Raw genomic sequence first — 13,084 nt, 5'->3', positions numbered from 1 at the left:
TCATACATGACACAGTCACTAAGTAGACAAGGAACAATAAATTCACCCGGATCACCTACCCTAGGTGGAGGATTTGGTGGAACTGTCTTCACCGGGTTTACTTCTACTGTTTTTGTTTCTTGCACTTTTTTATTCTTCTTCTTCTTCTTTCCAGAGGTATCACAAACTTTATTACCTATTACTTGCTCATACTCAACTCCTTTTCTTGGAAACGAGATGGGTGGTCTGTATGGTGCCACCACTGGCTTTACATACTCTGGTGGTGGTGGTGTAACTTCTTCATTTTTATTCTCATCTAAAACCTTCCCATCTTCCGGAGCTGGTTTTTCAGAATTTGTTGAAACCATGTTAACATTCTCATTCCGAGGATTTGCTTCAGTATTACTCGGTAGCTTTCCTTGTTCCCTCTCACTCATTAAGCTAGCAAGAGTACCTACGTGTTTTTCTAGATTCAAAATGGAAGCTTGTTGAGTTCTTAATGACTGATCAAACCTCTCATTTGTTTGGGTTTGAGTTTCAATAAATTGTGTTTGAGATTCAACTAGCTTGAATACCACGTCTTCCATATTTGACTTTTTCTCTTCGGTTTGTTGTGGTGGTTTATACAAGCCAGGTCTTTGTTGATTGAAAGTGTTGTTTTGAGTTGGTTGGTTATTCGGACCTTGTTGGTTATACCAGTTATTTTCGGGTCCTTTTGGATTGTAAAGAATGTTTTGATTTCGATTGAAGTTTAGCTTTGGCGGTTGATAATTATTTTGATAATTATTTCCCGGCCTTTGGTTCATATAGAAAACATTCTCTCGTTGTTCCATGGTTGGTTCAATGTGACAATCTTTCAATAAGTGTGGTCCACCGCATAGCTCACAACTGATTCGTATTGCGTGAATATCTTTATTCATCTTTTCCATTCGTCTTTCGAAAGCATCTATTTTTGCGGAAACGGAATCAAAGTCATGGCTAGAATCGGCTCTAGCCGCTTTAGATGATCGAAAGATATCTTTTTCTTGGTGCCACTCATGAGAGTGGGAGGCTGTGTTATCAATAATTTTGTAAGCTTCAGTTGCGGTTTTCTTCATAATTGAACCACCAGCTGTTATGTCGATGTCTTTCCGTGTAGCAACGTTGACACCTTGGTAGAATATTTGTACTATTTGATAAGTGTCTAAACCGTGTTGAGGACATCCTCTCAACATCCTTCCGAATCTTGTCCATGCCTCATATAATGTTTCATTTGGATTTTGCGCGAACGTAACAATTTCTCCTTGAAGTCTCACGGCTTTGGATGCCGGAAAGAATTGTTTAAGAAATTTTTCAACTAAAACATCCCATGTGTCAATCGCCCCTTCAGGTAACGATTCTAACCAATCTTTGGCTTCTCCCTTTAAAGTCCAGGGAAACAACATGAGATAGATCTGTTCATCCTCAACTTCTCGGATTTTGAATAGTGTACAGATCCTATTAAACGTACGAAGATGTTCGTTTGGATCTTCCTTCGGCGCACCACTATATTGGCACTGATTAGTTACCATGTGTAGGATTTGTCCTTTGATTTCATAATCTGGCGCATTAATGTCTGGCTTAATAATGGCGTGACCTTGGCCCGTGCGTGTGGCTCTCATTCGGTCTTCCATACTTAGAGGTTCTAGATTTTCCATGATTGGAAGTGTTGTATCCGAATCACTAGAGGTTTCTAATTTAATGGTTTCTTCCTCAACAATCTCTGTTTGAATGATTGGTGGTTCTGGAGGAATAATTAGTGGATCAGGGTCTCGGAATTGTCCCTGAGTATTCTCTGGATTCTCAATTGTGAGGTTTGTTTCAAAAACTGGGTTATCGGAAATTTGAACTGAAGTACTTGGTCGACTGGATGACGATTCTAAAGAAAAATCAACGGCGGTTATATTTGCTAAATGTCTTGATCTAGTTACAGGTGGTGAACGTACAAAAGGTGGTGAACGTCTTGCTCGGTGCATTCACTGAATATCCTATTAGTTTTTAAAAGGAAAGAAAAATTATAATAAGTTATCCAATCAATAGACTTTTCTGATTTTGCCCACGTTTCGAATAGCCAAAAGATGCAGCAGAGGGGCAGGATTCGTTTGGTCTCAATATAATTGAGTACTGTTTGGCTCCAATAACCCGGTCCACGTACAAATCCAACTATTACTACGAACCAGAAAATTTTGATGTCTATCAATTTAACCACTTAAAATAAATTTTCGTAATTTTAAGAAATTTAGAGAAGAAGTAGAAAAAATTGTAAGTCCTAAAAACTAGAATGGCGAGAAATAAGAGAGAAAAAGATTGCGCGTCGAAAAATATCGAAAAATAAAAGGTCGAAAAATAGGCGTCGAAAAATAAAAATAAGAAAGTAGCGCGAAAAACGGCGTCGCAAAATTCTAAAGCACATAAATCTTAGTCTAAGAAATAAGCACTTAAGGGATTTTACGGCAAAGCCTAAAAATTCTAGAAGTAAAAATAAGTATGGCAAAACTAAACTTAATACTAAAAGTTGCGACTATAGTCTAAAAATCTAAAGGTAATAAAACTAAAAAAAACAATTTTTTTTTATAGACAAAATCTTAAAAAATATATTTTTTTTTTTAATAAATTTTTTTTTTTTACGTTTTTGTTTTTTTTACGTTTTTTTTTTTTTTTTTTTTAAATGAATTTTTTTTCTAAAAAAAAAACGTTTTTTTTTTACAATTTTTTTTTTATATAACGAATATTTTTTTTATTATAATATTAATTTTTTTCAAAATTTTTTTTTTTAATTCATTTACTATTCATGAATAGTAAATGAAAATAAATTAATTAATTTACTATTCACATGAAAGCGACATGATAGAAATTATTAATTATAAGTTACATAATATATCCCTGAAGTATTTAATAAATACGACTTTTTAAAACTTTTAAAACTTTTACGTATCAAATTTGATTATAAAATATTATTATATTATTATATTTTATTTCAATATTATTATATTATTATATTCTATTTCAATATTATTATATTATTATATTTTATTTCAATAGTGTAGTTTATAGTAAACGTCCCATGTAATATCAATTGGTATAATTAATATTTTATTTCACACTTTGGAGTCTTTCTCTGCCGACGGTTTTTATTATATATATAATATATATATAATTAATATAATTAATTATATATTATATTATATTTATATACATAGTTAACTTGTAATTTTTAGTCCGTTGCGTCGAGCGTTAAGAGTTGACTCTGGTCCCGGTTCCGGATTTTCGAACGTCCTTGCGTACAATTTTATATTTTGTACTTTGCGTTTTGAATCTTGTACTCTTGTAATTTCGAGACGTTTCTTATCAATAATTGGAACCTTTTTGATTGTCTTTTGTACTTTTGAGCTTTTTGGTCGTTTGTGTCTTCAATTCGTCGAATCTGTCTTTTGTCTTCACTTTTTATTATTTAAACGAATATCACTTGTAAATAGAACAATTGCAACTAAAAGCTTGTCTTTCTTGAGGAATAATGCTATGAAATATATGTTCGTTTTTAGCATTATCAAATATTCCCACACTTGAGCGTTGCTTGTCCTCAAGCAATATCGTCTTGAAATACTAGAATCACTTCTTTATTCTTCACACTTTGTACATCAGTGATTTCTATACGGCGGTATAAACAATGGTAGTAACGATATGGTTTACAGTCCCACATGACTATAAAAATTTAGATCCATTAAGGAAATTGGATCTTTATGAAAACATTTGATCTTTTGAAATCTAGTTTTTACCCTAGATAAGTTTTCCGGAATAACCCTTTACCGGTGTTTGCAAAATATTTTTGTGGGTTTGGTGGGTTTCAGATTTGAAAATTTTAGCTCAAAACTTGCGGTTTTGTGTCACCCACTTGCTAACCTTGTATTTGGAAAGCAACACGTCCAGTTTACTTGTCCCGTATATTACCTTTCGGTAAACTACCGTCCGGTTGTAAAGGAAAGCGTTGAACAAGCAACTGTTAAGGCAATGTCCCGTGACATGCTTTTGATTATGGTCTATAACGTGTCGGACGCAATTACTATCCTTGGTAGGAGCAATAGTAAAGCTCACCCTTATAATTTTTCGGCCTGGCACAAGGTCCTGTCTTTGACCATGCTATGCAACCACCATTCTTACGGTTGACACCCGATTTAGTTCAGGTGACCTAATGAATTCCAGGTGAATTCCTAGGATTTTACGTTCAATGGTAATGAACGCATTGAAAATAGGGTTTTCAGAAAACAAATCGGTTTGTAATTTTGATCAAAATATTTTCTCGTTTAAGCTCGAGTCTAGATATCATTGAATTCCATGAGTTTGAATTCTCAATCTTTAAGGTCAATCTCTAGGATTGAGTAATATCAGTCTTAAAAGCTGATTTTTAATCTTTAAGGAGATTATCCTTTCTGGGGATCTGATTCATTAGTCTTATCCAGCTAATTTGCATGGTGCCCCCCCCATTGTACGAGATAAATCCTTCTCATGGTTAGGATAAATCTGACCACTTGGCGACCCTGTTTAATGCTGAGGTCCGTGGATTTCCTGCTGATTTTAGTGATGACTTTTCTAGATTTTTCGTCAACCTACAGCTGGTTTGGACGACAACTTCATGACCTAAATCAAGAAGCGCGTTTTTTTTTCGGAAGACTTTACTTCCTTTTAATGATGGAATTGATTCATCATGTAGATCCATCTCTTCTTTTCTTTCATCGGGTAAAACAGTTTAGTTTAGTCCAAAGCAAAAGTATTTTCAGTTATTTGTTACAGATATATGTGACATATGTTTAAGATAACTTGGTAAATTTTCCCACACTTGGCTTTTATTACAATTGGTACATATTTATATATTATCTAACCGGTTCTTAATTTTATGCATTTTAAATTCTAAGTTTGGTGTGAATTTTTAATAATAATTTTGAATTTCATATTTAAGTTGTGTGAATTTAAAAACAAAAATTTACTTTATCTCATTAAGTTAAGAATATGATTTTTAAAATTCGTCGTAAGTTGAAGACTAGGTCTTTGAACCGAAATTGCTTTACCCAAGGAAGGGACGAGAATTTTTATTATCATTATTTTTAATCTTATTGATTTAAAGTATGCCAAAAACATTAAAAAACCCAAAAATCTTAGCTTTTAAAACAATCGCTACAAAAAAACAAATTTTAAAATTTTGTCGAAGGAAGGACTAGGACATCGATCCGAAACGACCTCGTCCTAAATAACAAGGGAAACAAAATTTTAAAATTAATTTCTTAATTGTTTTCAAAAGTTAATGATTATAAAAAAAAAAAAAAAAAAAAAAACTCCGCGACTCGCGGAGTTTGGAGGGTAAATCCCCGCGACTCGCGGAGGGACCAATTTACAGAAAAAAAAATATAACGCAAGAACTGATCAGTTTCACACACCCAACTCAAACAAACTGCTGCGAAAAACCCCGAAAAAACCCGAAAAACAACCCCAAAAATCCCAATTTTTAACCGTTAATCACCAAATTTTTTGCTAAAATCATGTTGAGAAGGATGCTATCTAAGAATTACTCAAGAAAAACGGTAAATTTCTACACCTAAACACCATTTAATCCGAAATTTGGTGTTCTTGAGCTATTTTTCCCCAATTTGATTTTGATGCTTTTTAGTGTAATTAAGCTTAAATTGTTTATGTATTATGCTTGTATAACCTAGATTGATGCTGTTTAACATGATTAGAAGCCTTAAACTTCAAATTTTGAGTAATCTAGGGTTTGTGTTCTTGAGCAAATTTGGGGCTTTTTGATATAAACAGGTTATGGCCGATTTTTGTCATGAATTGTTGCTAAAATAAGTAGTGTAACATGTTTAGGTAGTTAAATGATCCAAACTTTGAGCCTAAATATGATTTTGAGAATTAAAGTGGACTTTTTCAAGTCTAAAATTCATGAACTTAATTTTTGAAAGATAATGCCATTTGAGACTTGTTTAATTGCTAGTAATGATTATTTTGACATGTTATTTGAGTTGAATGCTTATGAACTTGGCGAACATTTTCGTATATGCTTATTTGAAAAAGTGTAGATTTGACAAAAATGTGAAAATGAGCTTAAGTTTGATATAAATTGATAATGTCATTGTAATTATTTTGATTGATGATTTTGCTGACACTAATGCATATTTGGATGCACAAAAATTGTGTTTGATGTGTTTTGCAGAATGAAAGGGGTGAATCTTCATCCCAAGCCCGCAATGCTCCTGCTGAAAATTTGGAACAACAGGAGGTGGATAACTACTACAAGCAGGATGTACCTCATCCAGTCATGACCTTTTCCGATATGCATTTGGAAGAGTTGCACCCGAACCTGAGATTTGACAGACTTTGGATAGATTATCCAAAATATCAACGGGGTTTGCATACTCTTCATTCCAAGGTTGTTGAGGTACCGAGGGTCATAGAATGGGGACCCTTAGAAGCTGTAGAATTGGCCGGGCCAATTAGGGAATAACTTGTACAGAGGTATGGTAATTCTTCTTTTAATGACTGGATATGTTTATTCACCATACGTAGACCTGTATATAAAGTATGGTGTGAAGAATTGTTATGTAGTATAGAGTTGAATGATCGGGTAGCTAGTTTAACCGATCGTTCTTTTATTAGATTTTTGTTAGGCGGTTCGATGCACCACATGTCTTTACTGGACATGGCTCAGGCTTTACGTATATATACGCCTGAGGAGTTAGCGTCTGCCGATTGTAGAGGATTGATATTAAACGGTAGAAAGATAGATGAGAATTTTGATACACACGGTGTGTGGAGTCAAATGACAAGCCATCACCGTTTCAAAGGGGGAAATTACTCTTATTTGGATATAGATAGAGCCGAATTAAGAGTGATACATAGGTTTTTAGCTAATTCGATTACACAAAGGGGTAAAAACAAAGAAAAGGTAAATGAACAAGATTTGTTTTACCATATGTGTATTCGAGACCCACAGAGCGCTGTAAGTATACCATATTGTGTGGGTTATTATTTATCAGCTATGGTTCGGGGGATGCGACCACATAGCATAATAGGAGGTGGTATTTTTATTACTTTGATTGGTGAATATCTCGGTGTGGATATAAGTCGGGGGGGATTATTACTAGAAGAGCCGGAACCCCGCGATACTATAGGTTTAAATGTATACCATGGTGCGAAAGTTTTGAAGAGGCGAAATAACGCCGCAGTACGATACCATGGTAGACATCCACAGGTGGAGAGAAACCAGCAACAAGGTAATGTAGGAGGGGGGAATGAGATGCAAGAAATGCATAGGTTTATAGCTTCTCAGGAATACGAAAATGCTAGACAGAGAGCATTTGAAGATTGGCAAGTTCATCAGAACCAAATCATAGCTCATTGCCAACATATAGGTAGAAACTATATTCCTACACCGAAACCCATCTTCCCTCCTTGGTCTATAGAGATGCAGCCACCATATCCTACGTATGACCCTGCCGAAGCATTCTATAGCACTTATGGTTATGCCTGGAACCTCTATTGGTACCAATATCATCCTTAGTTTACTTATTATTTTTTATTATTTTGTAATTTGTAATTATTGATACGTTTAATACTTTTGTTAATATTGTAATCATTTTTATAATTATCTAACTTTTATTCTTAGACTTTAATAATTTTTGAATGTGGGGTAATATACCAAACTTCAAAAATATGTATATATGTTTGCAGTTTATCTTATGTACACAACAGGGTAAAACAACGCATTTTCAAAGACTGGCATTAAGTTCAGCAAAAGCAACTAATTTTGACGACAAGATGCAAAATATATGTGAAATAACAACAAGACGGAATGAACAAATGATGTGCACCATTTATCATTCAGCGAACAAATGCCAATATATTTGGAAACTTTGGTAAAATTTAATCATTTTCACACAAATCACCCTCAATAATTTAAATTGTTACTGATTTCTTGCAAATGAGGGCATTGCAAGATCTTAAGTGTGGGAAGGGGTTAAATTCTTTCGGATTTTAAAATTTTTATATTAAACACTTGGTTACCATTAAAAAAACTAGTAAAGCAGTAGTTGTATTAGAATCTAGTGCTCTCTGATAAAAAAGAACAGCCCTAGTCTTATATACTGACTACCCAATTCTAGTAAAATTTTTCAAAATTTTCAATTAAATGAATTCAAAATCATGTTTATACATATTTATGAACGATAAAACTAGGTTTTAACACCGAAATTATTGTTACCTCGGAAAGGACATAAATTAAGAAACAAACTAAAATGTTAAAATTCATTTAAAATGGAATAGAGGACGATAAAAAGGAAAATAAAAAGCCAAGTGTGGGAAAATTTACCAAGTTATTTTAAACATATGTCACATATATCTGTAACAAATAACTGAAAATACTTTTGCTTTGGACTAAACTAAACTGTTTTTACCCGATGAAAGAAAAGAAAAGATGGATCTACATGATGAATCAATTCCATCATTAAAAGGAAGTAAAGTCTTCCGAAAAAGACACGCGCTTCTTGATTTAGGTCATGAAGTTGTCGTCCAGACCAGCTGTAGGTTGACGAAAAATCTAGAAAAGTCATCACTAAAATCAGCAGGAAATCCACGGACCTCAGCATTAAACAGGGTCGCCAAGTGGTCAGATTTATCCTAACCATGAGAAGGATTTATCTCGTACAATGGGGGGCACCATGCAAATTAGCTGGATAAGACTAATGAATCAGATCCCCAGAAAGGATAATCTCCTTACAGATTAAAAATCAGCTTTTAAGACTGATATTACTCAATCCTAGAGATTGACCTTAAAGATTGAGAATTCAAACTCATGGAATTCAATGATATCTAAACTCGAGCTTGAACGAGAAAATATTTTGATCAAAATTATAAACCGATTTGTTTTCTGAAAACCCTATTTTCAATGCGTTCATTACCATTGAACGTAAAATCCTAGGAATTCACCTGGAATTCATTAGGTCACCTGAACTAAATCGGGTGTCAACCGTAAGAACGGTGGTTGCATAGCATGGTCAAAGACAGGACCTTGTGCCAGGCCGAAAAATTATAAGGGTGAGCTTTACTATTGCTCCTACCAAGGATAGTAATTGCGTCCGACACGTTATAGACCATAATCAAAAGCATGTCACGGGACATTGCCTTAACAGTTGCTTGTTCAACGCTTTCCTTTCTACCGGACGGTAGTTTACCGAAAGGTAATATACGGGACAAGTAAACTGGACGTGTTGCTTTCCAAATACAAGGTTAGCAAGTGGGTGACACAAAACCGCAAGTTTTGAGCTAAAATTTTCAAATCTGAAACCCACCAAACCCACAAAAATATTTTGCAAACACCGGTAAATGGTTATTCCGGAAAACTTATCTAGGGTAAAAAACTAGATTTCAAAAAAATCAAATGTTTTCATAAAGATCCAATTTCCTTAATGGATCTAAATTTTTATAGTCATGTGGGACTGTAAACCATATCGTTACTACCATTGTTTATACCGCCGTATAGAAATCACTGATGTACAAAGTGTGAAGAATAAAGAAGTGATTCTAGTATTTCAAGACGATATTGCTTGAGGACAAGCAACGCTCAAGTGTGGGAATATTTGATAATGCTAAAAACGAACATATATTTCATAGCATTATTCCTCAAGAAAGACAAGCTTTTAGTTGCAATTGTTCTATTTACAAGTGATATTCGTTTAAATAATAAAAGGTGAAGACAAAAGACAGATTCGACGAATTGAAGACGCAAACGACCAAAAAGCTCAAAAGTACAAAAGACAATCAAAAAGGTTCCAATTATTGATAAGAAACGTCTCGAAATTACAAAAGTACAAGATTCAAAACGCAAAGTACAAGATATTAAATTGTACGCGAGGACGTTCGAAAATCCGGAACCGGGACCAGAGTCAACTCTTAACGCTCGACGCAACGGACTAAAAATTACAAGTTAACTATGTATATAAATATAATATAATATATAATTAATTATATTAATTATATATATATTATATTTATATATTATAAAACCGTCGGCAGAGAAACTCCAAGGGTGTGAGCTGTAAATACATTCTCCGCGACTCGCGGGGTTTGAAGGCAAAATTCACCGCGAGTCGCGGAGCCCCAAATTTCAACTCTGGCTATAAAGCAAACCGAATTCTGATCATTTTTCATATTCAATAATCTCTCTTCTCTCATATATACGAAAAATATATATATATATTTATAATTTATATTTTAATTTTAATTATAATTCTAATAATAAGAGTATGTTAGCGAATATTGTAAGGGTGTAAGTCGAAATTCTGTCCGTGTAACGCTACGCTATTTTTAATCATTGTAAGTTATGTTCAACCTTTTTATATTAATGTCTCGTAGCTAAGTTATTATTTTGCTTATTTAAAACGAAGTAATCATGATGTTGGGCTAATTACTAAAATTGGGTAATTGAGCTTTGTACCATAATTGGTGTTTGGACAAAAGAACGACACTTGTGGAAATTAGACTATGGGCTAATAATGGGCTTTATATTTGTTTAACTAAATGATAGTTTGTTAATGTTAATATAAAGATTTACAATTGGGCGTCCCTATAAATTACCATATACACTCAATCGGACACGATGGGCGGGGTATTTATATGTACGAATAATCGTTCATTTAACCGGACACGGGAATGGATTAATAGCCACTAGAATAATTAAAACAGGGGTGAAATTTCATTCAAGGGTAATTGGTGTAATTGTTAACAAAGTAGTAAAACCTTGGTTTACACGCAGTCGATAACCTGGTGTATTCATTAAACAAAGTATTAAAACCTTGTTACAATTCGAATCCCCAATTAGTTGGAATATTTAACTTCGGGTATAAGAATAATTTGATGAGGACACTCGCACTTTATATTTATGACTGATGGACTGTTATGGACAAAAACCAGACGGACATATTAAATAATCCAGGACAAAGGACAATTAACCCATGGGCATAAAACTAAAATCAACACGTCAAACATCATGATTACGGAAGTTTAAATAAGCATAATTCTTTTATTTCATATTTAATTTCCTTTATTTTATATTTAATTGCACTTCTAATTATCGCACTTTTATTTATTGTTATTTAATCGCACTTTTAATTATCGTACTTTTTAATTATCGCAATTTTATTTTATCGCACTTTTATTATTCGCAATTTCATTATCGTTATTTACTTTACGCTTTAATTTAAGACTTGTATTTATTTTATATTTTACAATAGGTTTTAACTGTGACTAAAGTCTTAAAATCGACAAACCGGTCATTAAACGGTAAAAACCCCCCTTTATAATAATAATATTATTTATATATATATTTGTATTTTTATAAAAGTAAACTAATATAACGTTGAGCTTTGTTTAAAGATTTCCCTGTGGAACGAACCGGACTTACTAAAAACTACACTACTTTACGATTAGGTACACTGCCTATAAGTGTTGTAGCAAGGTTTAAGTATATCCATTCTATAAATAAATAAATATCTTGTGTAAAATTGTATCGTATTTAATAGTGTTTTCTGCTAAAATTGATAACTATTTTATATACACCTCGCATAACATCAAGTATTTTTGGCGCCGCTGCCGGGGAAATATCTTAAAAGCCGGAAGCGCAACGCTAATATAAAAAAAAAAAAAAGATTTTTTGTTTACTTTTATTAAAATTCGCTTTTGTAAAAATACGTTTTAATTATTCAAAAATATAAAAAGAAAAACAAAAATATAATTATTTTTTTTTAAGATTTTGTTAAATATTTAAGTTTTATAAGTTTCTTTATTTTTATTTTAGATTATAAAAATATAAGTTTAATTTTAATATCTTTTATTTATATAAAAATTAAAAATAGAAAATAAAATAAATAAATAAATAAAGAAAAACGCGTTGAAGATAAAACCTGTCAGCTGAAATTCTGAACCCCGCGACTCGCGGGGTTTTCTTCATTAATTACCGCAACTCGCGGAGGGTATCTGACAGGCGACAGGAAGCCCTAATTCAGCATTAATTACGGTTTATTATTAATTATAATTATTATTTAAACCTAATTTTTATTATTATTATTATTAGTTTTATTTTTACTTTTACTTTTTATTTATATATTTTAGTTAAATTAGTTTTATTAAATTGTAAAATTAGTAGTTTTATTAAATAAAAAAATATAAAAATAATATTTTTATAAAAATTGTAATTTTTACAACTTTTTGTATATTTTTATATTTTGTCCCTTTTTAATCGTTGTAGCGTAATATTTGTATTTTTAGCTCATATTTAATTTTAAACTTAGTTTTTGCTATAGTTATTTTTACTCCTAGATTTTTAGGCTTTGCCGTAGAATTCCTTAAGTGCTTTTTCTTTAGACTAAGATTTAGGTGCTTTAGAATTTTGCGACGCCTTTTTAAGTTTTAGTTTCTTTTTAAGTTATTTCCATTTGGGATTTAGTTTCTCCTGTAAGCTTTAATATTTTTAGACGACTTTTACTATGTACCAATTGTCATTCCAATTAGTAATCTCAATTTGCGATTATAATTTTAAGTTAGTTGTAGTAATAAGGTTAGGTTAGTTAAGTATTTTTAAGTTTTTATAAGTTTCTTTTATTTTTCCGTCACCTTTTATTTTTCAACCATTTTTTTTTCTTTTTCGACCTTTTGCGACGAACTCTTTTTCTCTCTTATTTCTCGCTATTCTAGTTTTAGGACTTAGAATTTTTTCTACTTCTTATCTAAATTTCTTAAAATTACGAAAATTTATTTTGAGTGGTTAAATTGATAGACATCAAAATTTTCTGGTTCGTAGTAATAGTTGGATTTGTACGTGGACCGGGTTATTGGAGCCAAACAGTCCTCAATTATATTGAGACCAAACGAATCCTGCCCCTCTGCTGCATCTTTTGGCTATTCGAAACGTGGGCAAAATCAGAAAAGTCTATTAATTGGATAACTTATTATAATTTTTCTTTCCTTTTAAAAACTAATAGGATATTCAGTGAATGCACCGAGCAAGACGTTCATCACCTTTTGTACGTTCACCACCTGT

The 13,084-nt window shown here is 32.4% G+C and overlaps 1 pseudogene; it reads left to right on the top strand.

Moving 5' to 3' along the window:
- Positions 1-3,044, top strand: part of LOC139849860 (uncharacterized) — a 197,477-nt pseudogene extending 194,433 nt beyond the window's left edge.
- The last annotated feature ends 10,040 nt before the right edge of the window (positions 3,045-13,084 follow it).

The sequence above is a fragment of the Rutidosis leptorrhynchoides genome, chromosome 5 (assembly GCF_046630445.1).
Source record: "Rutidosis leptorrhynchoides isolate AG116_Rl617_1_P2 chromosome 5, CSIRO_AGI_Rlap_v1, whole genome shotgun sequence".
NCBI classification, from domain to species: Eukaryota; Viridiplantae; Streptophyta; class Magnoliopsida; order Asterales; family Asteraceae; genus Rutidosis; species Rutidosis leptorrhynchoides.
The sequence above is the reverse complement of the archived record's forward strand: the minus strand, read 5'-3'. Positions and strand labels throughout refer to the sequence as shown.